Below are 25,547 nucleotides of genomic sequence, written 5' to 3'. Positions count from 1 at the left end.
TCTATGGCTGCGAGGAAAAAGCTCAGTTTTCCTAAAAGAGGCGCTGGCGGGGATGCTGATAACATCTGGTCCGGACTGAAGGACCTGCCAACCATTGCAGACATGTCTACTCTCGCTGCATTGGATGCTGTCACAATAGAAAAAATTGTGGATAATTACTTTGCTGACACCATCCAAGTAGACATGTCACACAGTCCATATTGTTACTGGCAGGAAAAAAAGGCAGTTTGGAAGCCCCTGTACAAACTGGCTCTATTTTACCTGAGTTGTCCCCCCTCCAGTGTGTACTCGGAAAGAGTTTTTAGTGCAGCGGGGAAGCTGGTCAGTGAGCGGCGAAGGAGGTTGCTTCCTCATAACGTTGAAAAAATGATGTTTATAAAAAGGAATAATCAATTCCTCATTGAAGTACAGCACTGCCCTCCAGATAGTACAGAGGGACCTGTGGTTGTGGAGTCCAGCGGGGACGAATTGATAATGTGTGATGAGGAGGAAGTACACACTGTAGGGCGAGAGGAATCAGAGGTTGAGGATGAGGACGACATCTTGCCTCAGTAGAGCCTGTTTAGTCTGTACAGGGAGAGATGAATAGCTTTTTTGGTGTGGGGGCCCAAACAAACCAATCATTTCAGCCAAAGTTGTTTGGTAGGCCCTGTCGCTGAAATGATTGGTTTGTTAAAGTGTGCATGTCATATTTCAACAACATAAGCGTGGGTGTGAGGGCCCAAGGACAATTCCATCTTGGAACTTTTTTTTTGGCATTATATGACCAATCAACAGTCGTTTGCCATGTGCAAAAAGTAAAACCAAATTTAAACAAATTCAAGAAATTAAACCAAAAGTAAAATGCCCTGTTATAATTTAAAACAAGAAGTATTGACGTGCTCTCAAACTACTGTATTGTTGTCTATATTTTATAAACACTACACTTGAAAGCTTGAGTCTTTCAATGAAAAAGTAACTGTCCATTGCACGAATATTTTCAACAGGGACAATTTTAGGGTTAAGAAAGTCAACTAATAACACTTCAACGCTGTCTGTCTTTATAAACACTACACTTGAAAGTTGGAGGAGGTATTGTGGCCCCGGCACCAAATTTACTACTGGGGCCACTCCACAGTGCAGTGCATATTTAGGTGTATCAGATATTAAACAACGGTGACAGTTGATGCCCAATTTTTTAATTATATTGTTGGCGCTGTAAAAAATTGTGTTCCGGGCACACCACACTACGCAGTCCATACCCTTTTTTGGTGGAATTCTGACCCGTGGAGGGTTTTTTAATTATATTGTGGCCTCGGTACCAAATTGTGTACCGGGGCCACCACACTACGCAGTCAAGAAAGATAGATGCGTATCATAGATAAAGTACATTCAGTGGTGTGGGGCAAATTGAAAAATATTCAAAATGGACTGACATTATCAAAAACAAGAGGTTTTCACACGCTGAAACTCCAACATGTATATGATGGAGAGGATGGAGGAGCAGCCGTATGTGCAGTGTAATGCAGACCTGTTGAAGGTTTTTTATATATTTTATTGTGGTGCCCAGTGCCCACTACTCTACGCAGTCCAGATACTACTTTTGGGTGTAATTCAGACCTGTTGAAGGTTTTCTATATATTTTTTATAGTGGTGCCCAGTGCTCACTACTCTACGCAGTCCAGATACTACTTTTGGGTGTAATTCAGATCTGTTGAAGGTTTTCTATATATGTTATTGTGGTGGCCAGTGGCCAGTCCTCTACGCAGTCCAGATACTATTTTTGGGTGTAATTCAGACCTGTTGAAGGTTTTCTATATATTTTTTATTGTGGTGCCCAGTGCCCACTACTCTACGCAGTCCAGATACTATTTTTGGGTGTAATGCAGACCTGTTGAAGGTTTTCTATATATTTTATTGTGGTGCCCAGTGCCCACTACTCTACGCAGTCCAGATACTATTTTTGGGTGTAATTCTGACCTGTTGAAGGTTTTCTATATATTATATTGTGGTGGCCAGTGGCCAGTCCTCTACGCAGTCCAGATACTATTTTTGGGTGTAATGCAGACCTGTTGAAGGTTTTCTATATATTATATTGTGGGGGCCAGTGGCCAGTCCTCTACGCAGTCCAGATACTATTTTTGGGTGTAATTCAGACCTGTTGAAGGTTTTCTATATATTTGTTATTGTGGTGCCCAGTGCCCACTACTCTACGCAGTCCAGATACTATTTTTGGGTGTAATGCAGACCTGTTGAAGGTTTTCTATATATTATATTGTGGTGGCCAGTGGCCAGTCCTCTACGCAGTCCAGATACTATTTTTGGGTGTAATGCAGACCTGTTGAAGGTTTTCTATATATTATATTGTGGTGGCCAGTGGCCAGTCCTCTACGCAGTCCAGATACTATTTTTGGGTGTAATTCAGACCTGTTGAAGGTTTTCTATATATTTTTTTATTGTGGTGCCCAGTGCCCACTACTCTACGCAGTCCAGATACTATTTTTGGGTGTAATTCTGACCTGTTGAAGGTTTTCTATATATTATATTGTGGTGGCCAGTGGCCAGTCCTCTACGCAGTCCAGATACTATTTTTGGGTGTAATGCAGACCTGTTGAAGGTTTTCTATATATTATATTGTGGGGGCCAGTGGCCAGTCCTCTACGCAGTCCAGATACTATTTTTGGGTGTAATTCAGACCTGTTGAAGGTTTTCTATATATTTGTTATTGTGGTGCCCAGTGCCCACTACTCTACGCAGTCCAGATACTATTTTTGGGTGTAATGCAGACCTGTTGAAGGTTTTCTATATATTATATTGTGGTGGCCAGTGGCCAGTCCTCTACGCAGTCCAGATACTATTTTTGGGTGTAATGCAGACCTGTTGAAGGTTTTCTATATATTATATTGTGGTGGCCAGTGGCCAGTCCTCTACGCAGTCCAGATACTATTTTTGGGTGTAATTCAGACCTGTTGAAGGTTTTCTATATATTTTTTTATTGTGGTGCCCAGTGCCCACTACTCTACGCAGTCCAGATACTATTTTTGGGTGTAATTCAGACCAGTTGATAGGTTTTTAATTATATTGTGGGGAACACTCCTCTACGCAGTCCAGAAAGATACCTCGTTGCAACATTTTTTACTAAAAAAAAAATAATTATTGTGAGGTGTTAGGTGTTCAGAATAGCCTTTAAATTAGTGGAAATTATTGTTATTGAATGTTATTGAGGTTAATAATAGCGTAGGAGTGAAAATAAGCCCAAAAACTAGATTTTTACACTTTTTTGTTTTTTTTTCAAAAAAAATCCGAATCCAAAACCTTAAATCCGAACCAAAACCTTTCGGCAGGTGTTTTGGGAAACAAATCCGAACCCAAAACATCGAGAATATCCGGATCCAAAACACAAAACACGAGACCTCAAAAGTCGCCGGTGCACATCCCTACTGCTTATGGTGAGAAGACTTGTCCAGGTGCAGGTAGGTAGCGGGGAAGTCAGTGGTCTGCGTATAGCAAGTTGTACCACTGCTTATGGTGAGAAGACTTGTCCAGGTGCAGGTAGGTAGCGGGGAAGTCAGTGGTCTGCATATAGCAAGTTGTACCACTGCTTAATAGGTGAGGATGTGTACAAGTGTTGATGAGTGGAAGCATACAAAGATAATAGGATGCAGACACTGAGAGTACAGAGGAAAATGATCCCAATAGGTATGCAGCGTATCCAACAAAGTCTATATAACGGTATGTGTGGCGCTGCTTGGTAGAGACTTGCTCAGCACAGATATGCAGGCCAATAATGGATAGTCAATCACAGTTATGCATATAACGACTGAGTAGTACGGTAAATTCCAAACAGATATGCAGCGTAACAATAACAGTCTATAGCGGGTATGGATACCGCTGCTGAGCGTGGAAACTTTTCCTAGCGGATATGCAGAGTAAATGTAGAAAGTCAATAACAGATAGGCATACCGCTATTCAGTAGAACAGTCTGTCCACAGGGAGATGCAGGAACTGCAGAGACGCTGGACGGCAGAGACGAGTGTAGGAACCACAGGTGAGTAGATCCGGTAATCAGAGTCCAGCTGAGGACACAAGCAGGAAACAGCAGACTGTAGCAGGTATGGAAACCAGCGATGAGTAGCACAGGGAATCCACAGGAACTGAAGACACTAGTAGTACACAGGAGATATTAGCGGGTATGGAAACCAGCGATGAGTAGATCAGGAATCAGCAGGAAACTGAAGACACTAGTAGAACACAGGGAACACCTTCAGAGACTCACAGGGAATGAGACTCCAAGATCAGGCAATGAGATAATGCACACAGGTGCCTTAAATAGGGAGTTGCCTGATCAACCAATTTGGATTAAAAGCAATAGTCACAAGAGTTCTTGGGAGCTGTGCATGCGCAGACCATCAGGATGGCGGACGGCCGCGGTTCAGGATAGGTGCCGGCAGGAAGGCTAGTGAGCCACGCACCAGCGCAGAGGCACTCACGGTCCGGTGAGTGACACTTTTCTTTGTAAAAAATAAATACATATCCCGAGCGCTCTAAACCCAAGAAAAATTAGTCTCTTGTCACAAACCTAACCAAGGGTGCCACCCCTTGTAAAAATGGAACAATATCTAAAAGATTAGGTGCGCCAAGAAAACCAAGCATTTAATAGATAAAATAAAAAGAGAGATGGATAACTTCTTCTAAAATAATATATACATTTATTTATATTCAATTCAAAGAATAAACAATGAATAAAATACACAAATCATATAAGAATAATAATTGCATATATCACATCAATAATGAATATTGACGACATCACATTCCGCATTTATAATACTATGCCTGTCTAGTGACAAATGACCAGCATAATAATACAAGTTATAGAACTCTATAACTATATAGCAATTATTATGCTTATGTGTTTTTTTTTAGCTTTTCTTACCTGTTTACCTCACATGTCCAAAAATATCTAAAATTAGAGACAATGGGCCTGATTCATTAAGGATCTTAACTTAAGAAACTTCTTATTTTAGTCTCCTGGACAAAACCATGTTACAATGCAAGGGGTGCAAATTAGTATTCTGTTTTGCACATAAGTTAAATACTGACTGTTTTTTCATGTAGCACACAAATATCAAACTTTAAATTTCAGTGTACAAATAAGCTATCAAGTATTTGTGAATTTGTAAATTGGTAAAATGGTTATTTGACCTGGCCCACCAGGAAAGTATATCCAACATTAAACTACCTAGTAATAGTGCTTATATATCTGATGTCCAATAAAGGCTTCTATCTCAGTCCTCTGGTGTGCTAGACAGCAGAAAAGAAGAGTCCCCTTTTTGCAAACAGAAGTTACTCCTATGTCAAAAAATACCATTGTAAAGTGGTTATGGCTTAAATTTAAATAAAAACAAAAAGTATACTAACCATAATTTAGTACTCTAACTTCTAACCCAAATATAGCCCTAATTAGAACATAAGACATAAATCTAAACCTACCCCAGGCTTTAACAAGATTTAAGAATATCAAAGTACTTAATGATTTCTATTCGGCTCTTTATATTACAAATATATAAGAAACCACCAAAAGACATAATTTGTATCCATAGAATTTTTTCATTTGTCTTTGTATAGATTGGTCTCTTCAGAAAACTCTGCCCTCTACTTTTTTGGATGCAATTATAAGTAACTCCTGTTTGGAAAACCAGAATGGGGGCCCACTACTATGACATTTGCCTTGGGCCAACTAATGTATTAAAGCAGCCCTATTCACAGAAATATCTGTTTGCTGGCTGGAAGGTCCCATGGTTATCTATTTTAAAGATGGCTTGTAGATGTAAATCCATATGTGTACACATTCAGTAAAGTTGTCAGCAGTGGACACAATTGTATTTTTTAGATGCATAAAATACTGTATATTTGAGCGTGTATACACTATAAAGTGATTTGGTATATAATATACATTCAGTTTTAAATCTATGTTGTCTATTATACTGGGGTAGGTCCCATAAAATCCAGTTTAACACTGTAATCAATCATCATTTTTAAAGCCATGCTTCTTAGATAAGAAAATGTAAAATAAGGGTTTTATTTTATTTTTTTAGTCTTTCACTCTATCAATTGTGTTGCACTGCATAAGGCATTCTATTTGATAGTAGGATGTTTACACACTGGCATGAGAAAAACACCAGTGTAACCAAAGCTTTGTACATGTGTATTGGGGAGTGAGGTAGGGAGGTCAAGGGAGGACATATTGGAGGACACCAAGTTAAATGAAAGTAAATTTAGCAGAAAACATACAGAAAAAGCTGCTGCATAGTGCATGCTCCTGATTGCAAGTACAGTGTGTATAGGGTCACTTGAACTAATAACCTCCATCATTGCACCCATTTACACACTTCTAATAGTGTTAATAAATGCTAGTAAAAGCATTATTTTTATGCCGATATATACGGTGCCTTACTGTTCAACAGAATTTAGCATAGGACATTAAGGATCAAGAGGGAGAAGGTAATAAGAGACTATCGGAGGAAATGTAAACAATAGGCATAGTGGGGTTCAGTATGGTGCAGAGATCTGAAAGTTACTGAGCCTATGATGTAAAGATGGTCCCATGGTGATGCAGGGGCATACATGGTACAGAGTCCTGGACGGTGCAGATGGTGCAGAGGCCTACTTGGACAATGTCCATGATAGATCAGGGGCATGATTGTGTCTGAGATTAGGAAGTGTAGAAATCCAGAGAGTGACCGGGAAAGTATGACAGTGGCAATCTAGTCAACAATGCAAAAAGAAGTAAAACAGCAAGGCTACACTATGGCAATGCAATGTTTTGGTAGAGAAGCACAATCATAGTAGAGCTAAGAGTGAGACTGGAAAATAAAGAGAGAAAACAAAAATATATTTACCAATTAACAAAATCCAGGAAAGTGAAATAAGGCGAAGCTGGTTACTGGCAGGCATCACAGGTTGTTCCCTGCTAGTTCAACTGTGTTGTTTAACTGTGCATGTTTTAACACTTTATGAGAGAAACCACTTAGTGTAGGAAACCCCAAAACTCCCCCCTTAGAGTAAATGCTAAGACATAGCTACATCTGTGCTGATTGGTCAGCTGAACAAAAAAAACATATTGGTCTTAGTCAGGCTAGTTAAGGCCAGTGTTAAAATCTATGCTTTACTGATCAGCAGCCCAACACAGATTATAGCAATATATAACAAATTCCTACACATACTTAAAAACACAGTTGCACATTTGTGAAGTACAACTTACAATTAGATGAGGTGAGGTTCAGATTAGGAGAGGATGAAAGTTGCAGCAGTTGATGTACATACTTTTAAAAAACAAACACCTAAAAGTCCTATGCAAATGTATGGCACGATCAACTCTCTTTGTACAGTGTGCATTTTTATACAAATCATGTTTTGCTCTCAAGTTTCCCTGTAAATTAAACTGGTATCAGTTGTTACAAGCCGCGGCGGTGCCTAGCCACTGCGACTCTCTCACAGGCGTCCCGGCCGTCGCTATGATGACCGGGACGTCACTTCCGGGGCTCGTCCCGGCTGTAACAGTGAACGCTGCATCTTGGCAACAGGAGGCAGCCGTGCGCGTGCGCAAGTAAACCCACTTGTCTGTGGGATAATTAATGCTCCGTTTAATTAAGCACAGCCTGGGGGTTATTATCAGAGCTAGGCTCTGATTGGCCACAGTCAGTATTTAAGGCAGGGAGGGCTTAGCCTCCCTGCCGGTTATAGCTTCCAGATTTCTGTTTGTTACCTGCTGTTGTGCTTTTGGTATAAACCTTAGGACTTTCTTTTGCTGTGTATGACCCCTGCCTGTACCTTGGATTTGCCTTTTTGCCTGTGCCCCTGACCTTCTGGCCTGAACCTTGGATACTGCTGATTTGCTCGTGACCCCGATCCTTGGCGTGTTTTCTGACTATTCTACCAAGCAAGTGACCCCTGACCTCGGCTTGTTCTCTGGATACGCTGTCTGCCATAACTCTCTGTTCCTGGGTTATCCACAGCCGGTACACATCTCACGACCCTCCGTTTGTCTGCAGCCAAGTCTGTCCCCACCACTAGGGGCAACAGTGAACACCAGACTTTAAGAGCAGACTCCGGGTTTTGTTGTACAGGCTGAAGAGGTTTCTAACATCAGTCCCTTATTATTCTGCTACTCACCATGGACACGTACAATGGCCACATACTATTATTATTTCATTGTTCTCCACATTTCATGTACTTAAGCGTAATGGATAGCAAGTTTATTCTTTCTTCTTTAGAGCATTCCATGCATTTTAGTTACTCAAATACCATCAGGGTGAGTTACAAACAATGACTTGTAATATAGCATATCTTTCTGGCACATACCTAGCTCTCTGCCATGTGAGCTAACACGCACTATAAACAGAGCAACCATGAAAATCACAGTCATTGAAACTGAAAAGAAGTAATTCAATAAAAGTACAAGCTTGAATAGAGAAGATATTGTAGTCTTTCACTTAATGCTTGTTTGTATTTCTTTATCATATTGTAGGAGGAATGCAGTTGCAATAATGGAGATGTCCTTGTATCTGTATTTAAAAGTTTAGTTGTAATTATGTGGGTACGGTTATAAGAGTTTTGTCAGATCTTGACTGTAAAAATTTGGTGAACAAATTCTTAAACTCACCTGTAAAGACTATCTCCCTACATTTTAATTACCTGCAAGCTTCTATTGGCCATTCTAACTCCGCTACAGGAATATAGCTAAACTGTTTTTAAAATCACAGATGTCCTCTCCTGTATATACAGTTGTCTGCGTGTATGTATGAATATATATATATATATATATATATATATATATATATATAGTCATGGCCAAAAGTTTTTATGATTTTATGATGACAATTTGCATATACACCAGAATGTCATGAAGAGTGATCAGATGAATTGCAAAGTTCCTCTTTGCCATGACAGTGAACTTTATCCCAAAAACAACATTTCCACTGCATTTCAGCCCTGCCACAAAAGGACAAGCTGACATCAGATCAGTGATTTCTATCGTTAACACAGGTGAGAGTGTTGATGAGGACAAGGCTGGAGATCACTCTGTCATGCTGATTGAGTTAGAATAACAGACTGTGAGCTTTAAATGGAAGGTGGTGCTTGAAATCATTATTTTTCCTCTGTTAACCATGGTTATCTGCAAGGAAACACATGCAGTTGCTTTGCACAAAAAGGGCTTCACAGTTATGGATATTGCTGCTAGTAAGATTGCACCTAAGTCAGCCATTTATCAGATTATCAAGAACTTCAAGGAGAGAGGTTCAATAGTTGTGAAGAAGGCTTCAGGGTGCTTAAGAATGTCCAGAAAGCGCCAGGACCTTCTCCTAAAGTTGATTCAGCTGTGGGATCAGGGCACCACCAGTGCAGAGCTTGCTCAGGAATGGCAGCAGGCAGGTGTGCGTGCAACTGCATGCACAGTGAGGCGATGACTTTTGGAAGATGGCCTGGTGTCAAGAAGGTCAGCAAAGAAGCCACTTCTCTCCAGGAAAAGCTACAGGGATTTGACTGCTGAACACTGTGGTAAAGTCATTTTCTCTGATGAATCCCCTTTCATATTGTTTGGGGCATCTGGAAAAATGCTTGTCCGGAGAACAAAACTTGAGCGCTACCATCAGTCCTGTGTCACGCCAACAGTAAAGCATCCTTAGACCATTCATGTGTGGGGTTGCTTTTCAGACAAAGGAGTGGGTTCACTCACAATTTTGCCTAAGAACACAGTCATGAATAAAGAATGGTACCAAACCATCCTTCCACTAACTTCTCCCAACCATCCAAGAACAGTTTGGTGACGAACAATGCCTTTTCCAGCATGATGAAGCGCATTGCCATAAGAAAAAAGTGATAACTAGGTGGCTCAGGGATCAAAACATCTAAATTTTGGGTCCATAGACAGGAAATTCCCCACACCTTAATCCCATTGAGAACTTGTTGTCAATCCTCAAGAGGAGGGTGGACAAATAAAACCCCACACATTCAGACAAACTCCAAGCATTGATTAGGCAAGAATGGGCGGCCACCATTCAGTATGTGGCCCAGAAGTTGATTGGCAGCATGCCAGGGCGAATTGCAGAGATCTTCAAAAAGAAGGGGCAACAGTGCAAATACTGACTCTTTGCATAAATGTAATGTAATTGTCAATAAAAGCCTTTGACACTTATGAAATGTTTATAATTTTACATCAGTACACCATAGCAACATCTGACAAAAAGATCTAAAAACACTGAAGCAGCAAACTGTGTGTAAACCAATACTTTTGTCATTCTCAAAACTTTTGGCCATCACTGTACATGGTAATGCAAGTTATGCAGAACTGGATCTAATAATAGCTACTACATTAATTAATGTTAGTTCCTCTTTACGTGTCTTCCTGCTGAAAAAAAGTGGGAACTATTGGAGTCTCCAGTGACTCCTCAATTTTTTCTTGTTTATTCCCAGAAAAACCGAAGCAGAGTTTAAACATGACAATGGACATAAATCATTGTGGTGCAGCCCACCGCAAGTCCTGTTGGGATTATACTCACTAAACCATATGCAATAATATTGTGAACAAGAACAAATAAATTCAATTCAATGTTTGTAAACTCCTTACATTCCAGAGAATATATTCATGCTGAATCATTATACTGTATATACATTCCGGAACAGTTCAATATTTTACAATTTCACTTCTACGTTTCAGTACTAATGTTTGCCTTCCAGGGCATGAACAGCTGATATTTCTGACAAACTATCTATACACACATACACGCACACACATTTGAATTCCCTTTTCTGGCATGCCCCTCTACAGTAGTTCCCCAATTTATACCTATTCATACTACACCAAAAACCCTGTTTTTTTGCTGGGGCAAGCCTAGACTACCGGGGTCGAGGTGCAGCATGAATGGTCCCAGATCTAATTCCCGGGTCATCAGACCTGGGAATTAGACCCAGGTCTTTTGGTTCGGTAATTCCCGGGTCTGCCCCGGGAAGCCTGCACTATGAATGGCGCAACCTGGGTTTTTCAACCCGGATTTCACTAGACACAATGTTAAAGTGAAAAAAAAAAAAAACATCACAAGAGGAGCCAATCAGAGCTCTTCTTGTGATGTTGCCATAGAGACCCCGGGCAGACCCATGTTCAGTATGAACGCGGTCTAACCGGGATTTTGACTCCAGGGGAGCCTCTGATCCCTTCTGTCCCCTGGCAATATCCCGGGTCTATATACCTGGGATATTGCCTGGGCGGCAGTATGAAAGCGGTATTACATGCACCACAAACAAGACAGTTTTTCATGTGCATGCTCCTCTAATCTAAGCAGAGTTTTTTTCTGCTCCTGTGCACTGTAAAAATGCTAAAATACCTACCCATACCACATACCATGATGTAAGATATTTATCACTATATATATATATATATATATATATATATATATATATATATATATATATATCTCACTTGTTTTATTTTATTTTATTTTATATTATGGCCACAAACTGGTTAATTGTTTATAGTGGTATCTAAATAGTAAAAAGTGAATTTAATTACTTTGAATTTCCAGAAGTCCATCCCCCTTCAAATTCTGACTTCTATGCCACCAGTACTATATAGTTGAAAAAAATAAAATGATGGGTTGCACTGATGACTAGTGTTATATTATCAGGAAGAGTCCCGTCATGGAAAAGAGCCACTTGCCAAATTAAAAAATAAATAAATAGATCAATAAAAAACAATAAAGTAATTTGAGGTGCTGATTAAATGAGACGCACGAACTAGAGGTGTGTATGTAATTATTCCTGCTATATAATCTGTAATAGGAATGCCCAATTTTACTGACTGACATATAAGAATTAATACACGTGTCATAAGTTGTCATGTGACTTTCTCTTTCTTTAGGTGATTAGATTGCGTTCTCTGGTCTGGTGACAACCGCGGCTTACTACGGCTTCAGAAAACTCTCTCGCTGGTGTGTGTCCGTGGAAGCAGCTATGGGTGAGTACCTCATGTTACCTTATTTAATGTCATCTAAATAACATATATTATCCACTGCTTGCCCATACAGTATAACTTGTTCAATGTTTGATTTATATATGACTTTAAAGTCTGAATATTTAATTTAAAGTACATTACTTACAGTACATTTTGATTCTACCTTTTACTTTATAGCATTATTCCTGAAATATTTGTTTTGTAATATGCTATGTGACACTTATCAATTCTATTTTAATTTTAATGGAATACAAGTTTGCTTCAACATATCATTAAAGCCTAAAGATACATTTTGTATAATTGCATCAGTTTTGGCATGTATTTAGTACTTTATGTTTAGGTTAATTTGAGTCATTTAAATTGGACCCGTCATGTTTTATCATATAAATGGCAATATTTGATTTAGATGAAAGTCCATAGATAGAGATAATGGTACTCTCAAACAACATGGCTACCTCTTTTTCATTTACTCAGGGTTCCAATATTTCTCTATTTACGGCTATACATGTTAAAACAGCAGATACATTTTATATAGACAGTATACTCGCTAGGCGCAGGTACCTTTTGTAAATATCAGTACATATGTAAACAAATATTGAAATAAAATAGAAGTTTTTGTTATCAGTGAATATGATTCAATGTTCTGGCCAGAACAATTTCTACTTTGAAATGTATATAATCATAAGGCATAAAACGTGATATAGACTAGGCAAATGTTATGGCAATATGAATTACAGCAATCAAAACCCAGGTCAAAATCCAAAGATGTTGTACCAATACGTTCCTTTCTGACTGTAGTTTGTAAATTACTTGGTAGCCTGTCCTGATGTAATTCAATTGTTTAAATTTTAAATAACCAGACAAATTCCAAATAAGGCTGATTTGGAGTTTGTACAGTGTAAAGCACAAATCCGGTATGTAGGAGTTAAAGTTCCAATTTACACATAAGACATTGCCGCCAATGCTGCCTTTAATCCCCTCCTGGATAAGTCCCACTATCTTCCTTGGTTCCGGGGAGGCGCCAATTGCGGGTAATCGTGCAGTCATCGGGAATATTCGGAGCTGCTCGAGTGATGCTGCGCCTGCTCAGGAAGCTAGATGTGTTTATACAGCTATACACTGCAGGCCAAAGCGCGGCTGCTCAGTAGCTCAGATAACACAAGTCTGCGAAATTTAAAGTATTGAAAGCTTTTTTAATAATACTATTATATTCTTAACTATACTCCTGTGTACATCAATAAATTGTTATGTGGTAATTTTTTTTATATACATTTACCTAGAAGTGGGTTACATACATTTTTAAGAAAAAACAAGAAGTTTAATTGGTCTTCACATATTTATTGTGAAATACGAAGAAGTGTAGATGCGATCACTGTGTTTTTGTCTTAATCACATAATAAAATAACAATAAAATCAAAAATAGAAACAAAACTATAATTATTGAAAAAATCGTTAATATCTTTTCCGTTTTTAATATTGATAGTTTGTCTTCAAACTTTGTTTTGTCGCTTTTTGCTAATAAGTTTTTTCTGTGTCGTCTGTGTATTATCCAGCAGTAGTCAGCCATCATGCTTAGGTCCCAACGACCCTGGTATCTTCTTTCTACATCTTTAACATCTTGGTGGAACCGTTTACCCTGTTCTTCACTGTAGTCTCTGAGATTATTCGGGAAATGCTCAATATGGGAATTCAAAAAATCTACCTTTAAGCTAGAGATGGGTGGGCTCGGTTTCCTTGAAACTGAACCCACTCGAACTTAGGGGTTCCAAGTACCAAGCGGAGTCGGCTCAGTACTCTCCCGCCTATTTGGATTCCAAAACGTCATTATGACGTAGTCGGATCTCGGATCTTGCGCTTTTTGGACCCGGCACTAGGAGCCGGTGCGGCCGGCTGTAGGTTGAGTGTCAGGGCTGATTGTTGGAGATCGGGACTGTGCGCTGAGCCTCTTCTCGCTGCAAATCATGTCTTGCCATCTATGCACTGTCTGAAGGGACCATGCACAGCCCGCCAGCCGGCTCTTGCTGCCCCTGCACGGAAACTTTGTCCCTGGGACTCGTGTGAGTGGTAAAGAATCTCGTTTGTGTGCAGATCAGGCTGCAGACCGCTAGGACTGGTTGTTGCAAACTAGTCACAACTTGCCTGGGAAAAGTAGCGTGACTGTGCGGTCACAGTGACATTGTGCCAGGGGTACATTGGGAGGGAGAGTTGGGGGGGTATCTAGTCTTGGGCATTGTGTGCCAGTGATCACCCCAAATGGCATCTACACTTTATATTTTTCTTTAACACATCTGATCTGGTGCCAGCCCATATGCTCCTTTTATTATTAGTAAAAAATAAGGTTGCTATGGGAAACACCTCTGTTCCCACACAAATAAACCTGTTTTACTATATGTCCCCCAGTGTCATTTTTCATTGAAAAGTAATAACTGGGCCAAATCAGTCTACAATATTGTTTTGTTGAATTGGAGCTACCATGATTTGTTTCATAGTGGTTGATACTGCACAGACGCTATTTTGTTTAAATTTGATATATAAACATTATACAAATTTAAAAGAAAAAAGTTTGCTGTGCTAGTAATTCTAACACAGCATAGCTGTTTTTACTCATCCAGTTTAGTCATGTGGGATAGACTTTCTAAGACATATGGCAGGATTCACTTTTTTTCTCTGTGCAAACAAAAATTGACTGGAAATTAGTGTTATTGAAGTTAATAATAATGTAGGTACAAAATAATACCTAAATTATGTTATTTTAGCCCAAAAAATGGAATTTTGTAAAAAATAGCAAAACCAAACCAAAACCAAAACACGCAAGGGCGGTTTTGGCAAAACCAAAACCCAAAGGTAATCCAGATCCAAAACCAAAACTAGAGCATCTCTACTTTAAACTTATATTGCAGCCAAGGTTTCTGTAACTATTAAGCATTTCCCTGACAATTTCTTTGTAGTTTGGATCCTTGACATTCCCTAAAACTTTTGAAATCACTTGTTTGAACAAAGTCCATGCCGAAAGTTCCACAATATTCATTACACGCCCGAAACATTCATCTTTTATTAACTTTCTAATGGCAGGGCCTGTGAAAATGCCTTCTTTCAGTTTAGCATCGGATATGTTAGGGAATTTGGTGCAAAGATATTTGAAAGTTTCTCCATCTTTAGGCAGTACTCTTACAAATTGTTTTATCAGTCCTAATTTTATATGTAGAGGTGGAAGTAAAACTTTATTTGCATCTACTAAACTGGATTTAATGACATTATATTTTCCAATTTCTAAACTTTTTCGAGCTGGTCAATTATTTTTTTGCCAATGTAAATTTTTAGTTCTGCTATCCAATTCCATAGAAAACATGGGAATTTGCTGTAACCTTGTTGCTGGCCAAGTACCATGCATACAATTTTAAGATCTCCACATGTTAACCAGTTGTGTCTTGCATATCCAATCAGTTCCAAAACAGTTTTCAAATTTTCATGTTTCTTTAGGATAGACTGAATGTGCTAATGGTATTGACGCGTATTTGTTGCCATTGTGCAATAAAACAGCTTTTAAACCTCTTTTTGAAGAATCTATTAATGTATATGTATTGTGTGTGTGTAGTGTGTACTGTTTGTGTGTATGTGGAGGTAGGCAGGGGTTAAAATGAGCCGGCACAGAGTAAAACTGTGTTGGATCTATTGTATTTGGTTCCACCTTTGCCAGCTCACCTTGTATTTGTAGTTGTTGTGTGTGTGCAATGTTTCTTTAGACAGTATGGTGTTTAGGCCCTTTGTACAATTCAGCTCCAGGCCCATGTGGACGTTAATCTGGCACTGGGTAGGGGAAGTTTTATGACGAGAACTGAATTGCAACATTCTATACTACTGACTGAATTCATTTAAGACAATGTTTTATAATAAATGTAGCCAGAATACAATTATTATTTTAAAGAATATGAAAAATTGACTTATTCAAAAATACACATTTTGCAGAAAAATTTGATGTGATATCCAAAATCGGGAGTCATTTTCGTGTTCAGAGGCCAAAAATTTATAAGTATCACATAAATTGTTAAAAAGCTTTTACATCGCAGACCTATGTAATCGTTATTTGCAGCAATCACTCATCGGCAGGGGCGGATTGGGAACTTAAAATGGCCCTGGAAAAAATTCTGGAAGTGGGCAGGGCCAAATCAACTTTAGGAAGGGCCAACACAAAATTAGGTGGGATTTAGAACTAGAGATGCTCACTGACCGCCATTGCGTGTTTTGGTTTTGGTTTTGTTTGGTTTTGTTTTGCTATTTTGTTGGAGAATCAATGTTTTTGGGCATAAAATAACCAAGTTTAGTGCTCCACCTGTTTCTTGTATAAGTAATGTAATTGTAAAGCTAATAAATTATCAAAAAAAAATGTTTAATTCCTGGTAGGTAGGCCTTCATTAATTCTACAAACAAACGAGATTGTCTTCCTCTCCATCTATGCAAATTGGCAATGCAGCCATCGTCTTTGGATGTATATTACACCCTACACTTATACTTAAATATGTAAAGAAATGGACAAAGGCAGTTTGGTTTCTGTCTCTCTAGGCCCCCTTCCACTTGTAGAAAATACAAAAAAATTCAGCCGTTATAGACTGTACAATATTAATTAAAATGGAGGAAGCCAGATTGGTTTCTGTCTCTCTAGGCCCCCCACCACTTGTCGAAAATACCAAAAAATTCAGCCGTTATAGACTGTACAACATTAATAGAAATGGACAAAGCCATTTTGGGGTCACTGTGTGTATGACACCCTACCCTTAAGGATAAATTGCCCAAACAGCAGCCTTTCAAGACAGTACGTGACATGGAAATGCCCCAAGTCCCTTTCCTCTCTGGGGTTCGATTGCACCCTAGACTTAAATAGAAAGTTTTAAAAAGATGTTATCGTCATTATCTGGAGCTTCATCCTCACCCTCATCAGTGTGTACGTCATCAGCAAAGACTACCAATTCATAAGTTCCCGGGTGTGCTGAACACTCGTTCAGAGTACACACTGGAGAAGGGCAGCTTAGGTATTGCAAAGCAAGTTTGTGCATGGGTTTCCAAATGGCCTGCTTTTCCTCCCAGTAAGGAGAGGGACTGTCTGACATTTCCATATCAATTACCTCTTGAAAATAATCCTCCACCATCCTTTGCATGTTTATACTCGTATTGGATGGAGTTATGGGCAAGGTGACACATTTTTTGGAAAAATCCTTCAAACCAGCCCAGATGTTAAATTGTTCTGGTCTGCCCCCTGAGTCTTCCCTGCTTCTTTTTGGGAAATTAAATTTTTTACAAGCAGCAGCAGCTTGAGAAAGTGAAGGAGGACACGTAGTCAAGCCGAGGCCCAGTTCAGCGGCCAACTTGCTGAGCAATAGCTCCTTGCAAAAGTTCACATCTCGTTCATTTTGAAGCAAAGAATCAATGTAGGTCTTAAACCTTGGACCAAGCACAGTGGCCAAAACGTACTGATCCGAGTTCAAGATCTTAATAACACGAGGATCATTGTGAAGCGAATTAAGTACTTGATCGACAAGGCCAACATACTTTGCAGAATTGCTTGATTTCATCTCCTTCTTCAGTTTCTCAAGCTGCTTTTCCAATAGTCTTATTAAAGGAATGACTTGGCTCAAACTAACAGAATCTGCACTCACTTCACACGTCACAACTTCAAATGGTTTCAGCACCTTGCACAGGACTGAAAGGATTCCCCACTGTGCAAGAGTGAAATACATGCCCCCTCCTTTCCCAATGTCATGGCTTGTGCAATATGCTTGGATGGCTTTGCGCTGTTCCTCCATCCTCTGCAGCATGTACAGGGTGGAATTCCACCTAGTTACCACCTCCTGCTTAAGTTGGTGACAGGGCAAGTTAAACTGCTCTTGGAGCTGCTGCAATCTCCTACATGCTGTAGCCGAATGCCTGAAATGGCCTGAAATCTTACGGGCCACCGAAAGCATCTCCTGCACCTCACGGTTTTTCGTAGGGAGCTCTGCACCACCAAGTTGATGGTGTGAGCAAAACAGATAATGTTCTGGAAATCACCCAGCTGTAATGCTCGCACGATATTGTTGGCGTTATCAGAAATTACATATTCTGGGGAGAGTCCAAGTGGTATAAGCCATGTATCAAAGAGTGGCCTGCCTGTGACAAATGTTACGTAGTGGTGTACATGCTGCTGCTGTTCCTGCTGGTGAAGGTGAATGATCAACCCAGTGGGCTGTCACAGTCATATAGTCTTTGGTTTGACCACTTCCACTTGTCCACATATCTGTGGTTAAGTGGACAGTGGGCAGAATGGCATTTTTCAGCGCAATCTCAACATTTGTACACACATTTTGGTATAGTTGGTGAATAGCTTTACGGGAAAAATGGTGTCGCGATGGAATTCTGTAACACGGAAACAAAACCTCAATTGACTGTGAAAAGCCAGCTGCGTTTATTGTGGATATTGCACGCAGATCTAACACTAACATGGCAGCCATGGCGTCTGTGATTCGCTTGGCGACTGGGTGACTGCTGTCATATTTGCTTCCCCTAGCAAATGTTTGTTTCACAGTTAATTGTTGAAATGTAGGACTGCTCTTTTTCTGGGCCTTCTTCTGGGCTGACGATTCACCCCCAGCAGCAGCAACAGCAGCAGCAGTGGGTCTAACGCTTTCTTCAGAGGAATCAATAATAGTGCAGGAGTCATCCAGCCCTAATAAGTGGGATGCAGGGCTAACTCCGAGCGCTAATGAGGATATTGATGAGGATGGTGTGGTGGGTGCATTTTGTAGCCGTCAGGATGTCAGTGACCGGAGTGTCCTAGCTGATGATGGAGTGCTTGTAATTTTTTTGAAAGAACTTTCAGCTTTTCCCAACACTTTGCCATGAACTTTCGTCAAATGGCGTAACATAGACAAGGTATCAAGATGATTAAGGTCTCTCCCTCGACTGACTGTGGCTTGACATACACTACAAATGGCTCTACAGTTGTTGTCTGGATTGGGGTAGAAATAATTCCACACATAAGAAGTGGATTTTTTTGTTTTATGGCCTTTTGTTTTTTGTCACGTGCCAGAACTGCTGCCACTGGTGCAGGACTTACACAAACAATCTCTTCCTCATCAACATCCTCATTAGCGCCCTCGTCGCCTACACAAATCTCCCCCTCATCCTCTTCTATTTCCATAGTGGCATCCTCAATTTGTGTATCACCGGCTACACTCGGGCTGTTCAGGCACACATCAGCAGAACTGCTGAAAGGGTCACTCTTTATGGGTACACTAACAGAATGCTCACGATTAGACATCCTTCTGTTGGATGAACTCTCCACAGGGATTGGTGTCATTTGTGATTCAGAGCAAACATTATCCTCTAATGCCTTACTGTTATCTTGCAGCTCAGCTTTGACGCGTAACAGTAGTTGTGCACCACTTGTAGGCTCGGTAACATTTTTGGATCTGCCACTAATAGAGAAAGGTGAAGGCCTCATTCTCTCTTTGCCACTGCGTGTGTAGAATGGCATGTTGGCAATTTTTTTTTTATCGGCACTTAACTTTTCCTCAGTTACAATTCTTTTTCGGTTCAACACAGTAATTTTTTTTGGGGGGTGTGTTTTTTTGACTGATTTCAAAACACTTTGTAGTTTGACATCACCTTGCCCAGATGACGTACTGGGAATACTATCAGGATTGGTGACAGAACCTGGTTGCTCATTCTGCTCATATGTGGATTGCTTTGAATCCATTCTGAGCCCAAAGCACTTGTAGTGCTACAAATTGTTTTAGATACTGCTGACAAATATGACTTTTGACAGCCAGAAATATTAATGCAAAATAATGGGGGACACCCCAAAAGCACTTGGGAGTGCTAAATATTATATTTTAAGTCTGCTGACAGATAGTACTTTTGACAGCCAGAAATATTAATGCAAAAGAATTGGGGACACCCAAAAGCACTTGAGAGTGCTAAAAATTATTTTTAAGATTGCTGACAAATATGACTTTTGACAGCCATAAATATTAATGCAAAAGAATGGGGGACACCCCAAAGCACTTGTAGTGCCAAATATTGAAAAAAAAAAGACTCCTCTATCCTCCTCTCTTCTCTATCAATTGTTATCAAAATTGTGATCAGAATTGTAATCAGAATTGTATTCTCTGTCGCTGCTCTAATCAGCCTGTGACTACACCCTCTTCTCTTCCTCTGTCAAATGGGGATAGATTGCTGTGGAGGCAGGTATTTATAATTTTCAAGTATCGCGAGAACTGAGCCCCGAGATCCGACGACGTCACAATGACGTTCGGCCTCGATTTGGAATCTGAGCGGGCGGGAGAGTACGGCTCGGTACTCGGATAGGCAAAGTTCAGGTGGGTTCGGTTCTCGGGGAACCGGACCCGTCCATCTCTATTTAGAGCTACTGGAATTTGGTTGTAGTAACATTTAGGAGAACCCAGATGTGGTTACTTAAGACACACTGGATAATTTCTAAAGCAATTTAGGGGAAAAGCTGCAAGTCCGGTTTAGTACGAATTAACGATGATGTAAACACCAAAAGTGTTTACACCTACATAATTATTACGATACTGGACAGAGCAACATGTAAGAAATACCTACTTAGCAGCCCCCCTAGTATGGAATAGGAGAGTATAGAAGAGCAGCCCCCCTCAGTATAGAATAGTATAGTATACCAGCCCCCCAGTATAGTAGTGTAGTGTAGTATAGTATAGCAGCCCCCCAGTATAAAATAGTATAGTATAGCAGCCCTCCCAGTATAGTAGTGTAGTATAGTATAGCAGTCCCCCTTGTATAGAATAGGATAGTATAATGTAGCAGCCTACACAGTATAGAATAGGATAGTATAGTATAGAAGCCCCCCAGTATACTACTGTAGTGTGGTATAGTATAGCAGCACCCCCATTATAGAATAGGATAGTATAGTATAGAAGCCCCCCCAGTATACTACTGTAGTGTAATATAGTATAGCAGCCCCCCAAGTATAGAATAGTATAGTATAGCAGCCCCCCAGTATAGTAGTGTAGTATAGTATAGTATAGCAGCCCCCCATATAGAATAGTATAGTATAGCAGCCCCCCCAGTATAGTAGTGTAGTATAGTATAGCAGTACCCACTGTATAGAATTGGATAGTATACTGTAGCAGCTCACCCAGTATAGAATAGGATAGTATAGTATAGCAGCCCCCCCAGTATAGTAGTGTAGTATAGGATAGCAACCCCCCTACTATAGAATAGGATAGTGTAGTATAGAAGCCCCCCAGTACAGTAGTGTAGTGTAGTATAGTATAGCAGCCCCTCCAGTATAGAATAGGATAGTATAGCAGCCCCCCAGTATAGTAGTATAGCAGCCCCCCCAGAATAGAATAGAATAGTATAGAAGAGCAGCCCCCCAGTATAGAATAGTATGGTATAGCAGCCGCACCGCCAGTATAGAATAGGATATATAGTATAGCAGCCCCCCCCCCTCCCAGTATAGTGGTGTAGTATAGTAAAGCAGCCCCCGGTATAGTAGTGTAGTGTAGTATAGCAGCCCCCCAGTATAGAATAGGATAGTATAGAAGAGCAGCCCCTCCAGTATAGAATAGTATAGTACAGCAGCACCCTCAGTATAGTAGTGTAATATTGGATAGCAGCCCCCCTCCCAGGTATAGAATAGGATAGAACAGTATAACAGCCTCCACCCCACCTCCCAGTATAGAATAGGATATATAGTATAGGAGCCCCCAGTATAGTAGTGTAGTATAGTATAGCAGCCCCCCCCCCAGTGTGGTAGTGTAGTGTAGTGTAGTATAGTATAGCAGCCTCTCCGGGGTATAGGATAGGATAGGAGACAATAGTATAGTATAGTAGCACCTTCACCCACACTTACCTTGTTTGAGCCATGTAGTACAGACTCGTCTCTCTGCATTGTGCGCTGTCACGATTTGCACTCTGCAGCTGCTGTCTGCAGTGACTCTATTGGATTTGGTATGCTTTCCACTTGTAGTACCACTGCCCACCAAAGGGGCCACTGTGCTACTTGATTATTCTCCTTGATCACTGGGAGTGGTTTCAGCTGCATGAGGCCTATTTATACCTGCCTGCTTCAAACAGTCTGGGCCAGATCATCAGGTCATTCTGAGGAGCATTCCCTGTGCTCAGCTTCTATCTGCTATCTGGACTCCTGCATATTTCTTCGTTGAAATCCACTATTTGCTGTTACCTGTGTCCTGGACTCCTGCATCTTCAACCATTATACCTGGTACTTGTAGTTCTACGCTGCCTGTTGAAATCCACTATTTGCTGTTACCTGTGTCCTGGACTCCTGCATCTTCAACCATTATACCTGGTACTTGTAGTTCTACGCTGCCTGTTGAAATCCACTATTTGCTGTTACCTGTGTCCTGGACTCCTGCATCTTCAACCATTATACCTGGTACTTGTAGTTCTACGCTGCCTGTTGAAATCCACTATTTGCTGTTACCTGTGTCCTGGACTCCTGCATCTTCAACCATTATACCTGGTACTTGTAGTTCTACGCTGCCTGTTGAAATCCACTATTTGCTGTTACCTGTGTCCTGGACTCCTGCATCTTCAACCATTATACCTGGTACTTGTAGTTCTACGCTGCCTGTTGAAATCCACTATTTGCTGTTACCTGTGTCCTGGACTCCTGCATCTTTAACCATTATACCTGGTACTTGTAGTTCTATGCTGCCTGTTGAAATCTACTATTGCAGTTACCTGTTTCTCATCTGCATTTTGAACTGTCTCATGAGTTACCTTGTTATCTCTGTTTATTAATAAACTCATTATAACCACTTATCTCCTCTCTGTGGTCATACCTGGGAAATCCTGACAGTGCGCACAGTGTCACGTGGTGCTTGTCCCATGCGACATCCTGATGTAAGGGGACTGGATGAAGCCAAATATGGGAGGAGGTAAGGAGGAACGGACATTCCACAGTCACAACCCTGTCCTGCGCTGCTGTGAGAAAAAAACGATTAACTTTAAACAAAAATCTGACACAATGCATTGGCCTCATTTGTCATCGGCCTACCTGGAAAATTCCCAGTAGGGTTTATGACTAATCTGCCCCTGCTCATCGGTCAATAAAGTTCTTGTCAAGATGTATATGAGATCTGTGTTTTCCAACATGTTTTGTCCCAGATTGCTACAGGGCTTACTCAGGAAAGGAAGTGGTAATCAGATACTGCATGAACTTTATTGACCGATGAGTGATTGTATTCTCATGATGAAATAAAATAGTCAGTTTTGGATTTTACTTTTTATTCTTTGTCTGATACATATAGAGATGCTCACTGATCCCCGTGAATTGGTTTTGGATCCGGATTAGCTTTGTGTTTTGATTTTGACAAAACCGCCCTCGCGTGTTTTGGTTTTGGATCTGTATTTTTTTAGAAATACAGTATGCTAAATTCACATAATTTTGCTCTCTTTTTCCCCCTACATTATTATTAACCTCAATAGCACTAGTCTCAAGTCATTTGCAGTCAATTTTGACCACCTCACAGGTCACAATATTATTTTCATACACTTTCGGACAAATACTGCAGCAACCTGGCTGGATGCTAAGTAGAGATGGGCGGGCTCGGTTCCCCAAGAACCGAACCCACCTGAACTTTGGGTATCCGAGTACCGAGCCAAGTAGGCCGCTCGGATTCCAAATCGAGGCCGAACGTCATTGTGACGTCGTCGGATCTTGGGGCTCGGTTCTCGCGATACTTGAAAATTATAAATAACTGCCTCCACAGCAATCTATACCCATTTGACAGAGGGAGAGAGCAGGGTGTAGTCACAGGCTGATTAGAGCAGAGACAGAGAATACAATATTCTGATTCCAATTGTGCTAACAAAAATCGCTGGAGGATAGAGGAGTTGTTTTTTTTTTTTTCAATATTTGGCACTCAAAGTGCTTTTTGGGTGTCCCCCATTTTTTTTGCCTAAATATTTCTGGCTGTCAAAATTACTATCTGTCAGCAGTATCTTACCAAATAATGTTTAGCACTACAAGTGCTTTGGGCTCAGAATGGATTCAAAGCAGTCCACATATGATCAGAATGAGCAACCAGGCTCCGTCACCAGTCCTGATGGTAGTGTTCCCAGTACGTCATCTGGGCAAAGCGATGTCAAACTACATAGTGTTTTGAAATCAGTCCAAAAAACATTTTTTTTTTTACTGTATTGAAGCGAAAAAGTGTTACTGAGCAAAAGTTAAGTGCCGATGAAAAAAATTGCCAACATGCCATTCTACACACGCAGTGGCAAAGAGAGAATGAGGCCTTCACCTTTGGCTATTAGTGGCAGATCCCAAAAAGTTACCGAGCCTACAATTGGTGCACAACTACTGTTACGCGTCAAAGCCGAGCTGCAAGATAACATTAAGGCATTAGAGGATAATATTTGCTCTGATTCACAAATGACACCAATCCCTGTGGAGAGTCCATCCAACAGTGGGATGTCTAATCGTGAGCATTCTGCTGATGTGTGCCTTAATAGCCCGAGTGTAGCCGGTGATACACAAATTGAAGATGCCACTTTTGAATTAGAAGAAGATGAGGGGGAGATTTGTGTAGGCGACGAGGGCACTAATGAGGATGTTGATGAGGATGAGGTTGTTTGTGTAAGTCCTGCACCAGTGGCAGCAGTTCTGGCACGTGACAAGAAAAAGGCCATTGTCATGCCTGGGCATAAAACAAAAAAATCCACTTCTTAAGTGTGGAATTATTTCTACCCAAATCCAGACAACAATTGTATAGCCATTTGTATTGTATGTCAAGCCACAGTAAGTCGAGGGAGGGACCTTAACCATCTTGGAACCTCGTTTATGTTACGCGATTTAACGAGAGTTCATGGCAAAGTGTTGGGAAAAGCTGAAAGCTCTTCCCAAGAACTTACAAGCACTCCATCATCAGCTAATACCCTCCGCTCACCGACATCCCGACGGCTACAAAATACACCCACCACACCATCCTCATCAATATCCTCATTAGCGCTCGGAGTTAGCCCGGCATCCCACTTATTAGGGCTGGATGACTCCTGCACTATTATTGATTCTTCTGAAGAAAGCGTTAGTCCCACTGTTGCTGCTGCTGTTGCTGCTGCTGGGGGTGAATCGTCAGCCCAGAGGCAGGTCAAGAAAATTAGCAGTCCTACATTTCAGCAATTAACTGTGAAACAATCATTTGTTAGGGAAAACAAATATGATAGCAGTCACCCAGTCGCCAAGCAAATGACAGACGCCATGGCTGCAATGTTAGTGTTAGATCTGTGTCCAATATCCACAATAAACGCTGCTGGTTTTTCACAGTTAATTGAGGTTTTGTGTCCGCGTTACAGAATTCCATCGCGACACAATTTCTCCCGTGTGTAAAAATGTAGAGATTGCTCTTAAAAATGCCATTCTGCCCACTGTCCACTTAACCACAGATATGTGGACAAGTGGAAGTGGTCAAACCAAAGACTATATGACTGTGACAGCCCACTGAGTTGGTCATTCACCTTCACCAGCAGGAACAGCAGCAGCATTTACACCACTACGTAACATTTGTCACAGGCA

The 25,547-nt window shown here is 40.6% G+C and overlaps 1 protein-coding gene across 1 annotated transcript in view; it reads left to right on the top strand.

The window, feature by feature from the left end:
• Window positions 1-25,547, top strand: part of RASGEF1A (RasGEF domain family member 1A) — a 377,612-nt gene that overhangs the window by 70,627 nt on the left and 281,438 nt on the right. Inside the window, exon 2 of the mRNA XM_075217145.1 lies at window positions 11,897-11,992. The gene's annotated coding sequence lies outside the window, so the exon portion shown is untranslated. The remainder of the gene's footprint in view (window positions 1-11,896; window positions 11,993-25,547) is intronic.

Source organism: Mixophyes fleayi, chromosome 6 (genome assembly GCF_038048845.1).
Source record: "Mixophyes fleayi isolate aMixFle1 chromosome 6, aMixFle1.hap1, whole genome shotgun sequence".
Taxonomy (NCBI): domain Eukaryota; kingdom Metazoa; phylum Chordata; class Amphibia; order Anura; family Limnodynastidae; genus Mixophyes; species Mixophyes fleayi.
The sequence above is the reverse complement of the archived record's forward strand: the minus strand, read 5'-3'. Positions and strand labels throughout refer to the sequence as shown.